The sequence below is a fragment of the Leiobunum rupestre genome, chromosome 1 (assembly GCF_980474605.1).
Source record: "Leiobunum rupestre chromosome 1, qqLeiRupe1.1.hap1, whole genome shotgun sequence".
Taxonomy (NCBI): domain Eukaryota; kingdom Metazoa; phylum Arthropoda; class Arachnida; order Opiliones; family Sclerosomatidae; genus Leiobunum; species Leiobunum rupestre.
In genome coordinates, this window is record NC_143384.1 from 54,687,148 (window position 1) to 54,689,777 (window position 2,630).

Below are 2,630 nucleotides of genomic sequence, written 5' to 3' on the forward strand. Positions count from 1 at the left end.
TTTTGATCGAATGCCGTAATAATTAAAACTTTCGCACATGTTGATAAGGAGGACAAAAACCCTTTTAATCAACAAAAAAAGGTTTCACACTGCTAAAGCATGGATAGTAGATTTTAGAGGATCGGTAAAAAGCCTGGTTTTAAGCCCCCGTAAACCAAACACACTAAGGGACGCGTCCAAGGTTATTTGAAAAAAAAAAAACAAGTATCGCTCAGAAATGACGATACTGTTCGAAAAAAGAAAAAGATAAACACGAAGTACATTTTTACGGCAAAAGGTATTTTTTCACGTTTTTATAGAATAATTGTGATATATTAAATATCAGCTGATAGCTTTTATTGAATTAAAAAACAAAAATTAAAATTACTATAATATAAAACGCAAAAAATGACTTAACAATATCAACCGCATTAGATTGCCATTTGGAAATTTTAAGATCACGTGGTACAAACGACCTTTCAAGACTCCCTCGGGAGTCTCTCGAGCTGATTGATACGCGGGGAGCAATAAAATGCACTGTGCAAGGGTATCGAAAACCTGTCCTCTTAATTTACTGTCGATGGCTAAAGTAAGATAGACTGATAGAGGGTACAAATACCAATCAAACGGAGAATGAATTACATTTCTTTGGGGAAATTTTAGCTATAGGTGGGTAGGTAAACGGGCGTTAAATTTCTTTAGGATGAAAAATGTAGTCAGGAGATAATCCTTTTGTTCTAAAATTTCACCCACCGAGCAAGCTTGAAGCTGAAAATCTCTCGAAACGGGCAAAAATAAATGTCGCCACAATGGGCAAGAAAGAGAGGAAAAATTCCTGATTGCTGTGGGTTTGTATGCATCGCGTTAATCTTCGACTAATGACGGTGGGTGAAATTTGAGATAAAAGGTTTTCGGACACTATAGTTCTCAAGTACTCTTTATTTGTATCCGTATTTACCACCATCTTTCGTTGAAGAGGTGAACTACGCCCGTAAACAAAATGCACAGTTGATGCTACGGCTTTCAGCGTTTTAACGATAAGTAGTTAATTTTTTAAATGGTTTTAAAATTAAGTTAAAACTTGGAATAATTTTTTTATCTTGACACAAATTACAAATAATTTGAAGAAAATCGTTATTTCGTAAAATAAAAATTTACTTAATTTTAATTTTTTTTAAAACCAAAGCAAATAAGTTATTAATTTCTGCCAAGATTAAAAGATTTCATTAAAAACCCACTTTTTTCTCTAACATTTTCAAAAGTATAACTTAAAAAATAACGCCAAGAGGTTTAAAAGGGTTTCTAGATTTCTTCGTTTTTAAATAATTATAAAACATTAAACATATATGTATAAGAAAGAACTAAATGCATAGTGTGAAAAAACATAATGGTATTTGACTATTCAAAATTTTAAGAAAGTGTTGAGTATATTTATTACTTAACAAATGGCAACTACTTAGATAAGTACGTGCTTGGAATAGTTTGATTCCAAATTTATTTAGAAGCCATTTTATCGTTTTAAGAAAGAGATTCCCTAAATTGATCACCTACCTTGATTTAGTAGTACAGAAATTATATCAATTAACCCAAAACATTCTTCATCACCGGGATAACGTTTATCAAATACGTAAGAACATGCTAACAATAGCAACACAAATGCAAATATAGAAATCCAAAGCTAGAACAAGGAGGTATGTAGTTAGCAAGATTCACACCAAAAATAATAACAATTAAACTTACATTTGTCGCAAAAATACGAAATATAGGAAAACTGTCAAAGTCCCAAGAGAGTGGAATCGCTGCACTAAACACCATCCAGGAATCATCGAGCATGCTTGTTGAGAAATCCAATAACTTTATGTTACTCTCCAGAGGAGAATATGGATTTAAACCAAACTGGCATTCCTGGAAAACATGTGAATACTAGATCTTTGGGTGTTTTGAACAAGTTGAGATTATTCCCAGGAAACGATGTTTAAATTTCAATTTTCTAACCTCTGTCACAAGAAATCCGAGGTACCCTGTTCCATTTTTTGGACCAAATATTTTTCCATAGTCCCCGATATCATCAGTTACTTTGATAGTAACACTTAAAGGATCGTGTTGGATTGAATCAAACTTATATTGACGTAAAGAATTGAAGATTTAGATTTAAACTTACTTGGTACGTAAGTTATTAATCATAGCGTAGAAAAACGTGTTGTAGTGTCCACTGACTGTATAACTCCCTTCCGATATTTCATCTACTGACAGCCAAAAAAGAACCTACATACGTTATTGAAATCAAATATATTGCTTGCCAATGAAATTACTGAACCTACGAAAAGCTAAATATGCTTTGAGGTAATGAAATTTAAGGGAAACAATAAATAAGACAAAGGTAATCTCAGGATCACATAACCCATTCTGACAATCGAAATTTTGTAGTCTAAATTAATTTTGTTTCTAGATCTACTGAACCGTTGTCATAATATTATACAGGGTGTTCAGAAAACATTAAGTGTTCTAGCATTCGAGAAAGAACTCAGAGATGAGCTAAATACATTCCAAAAGGTCTCACACGGTGTTAAATTTGTACTTACTTATGGCATTAGAAGAATTAAAAAACGAAATTCAATAATTCCTTTTTTTAATAAGCAAAGTAACTTAGA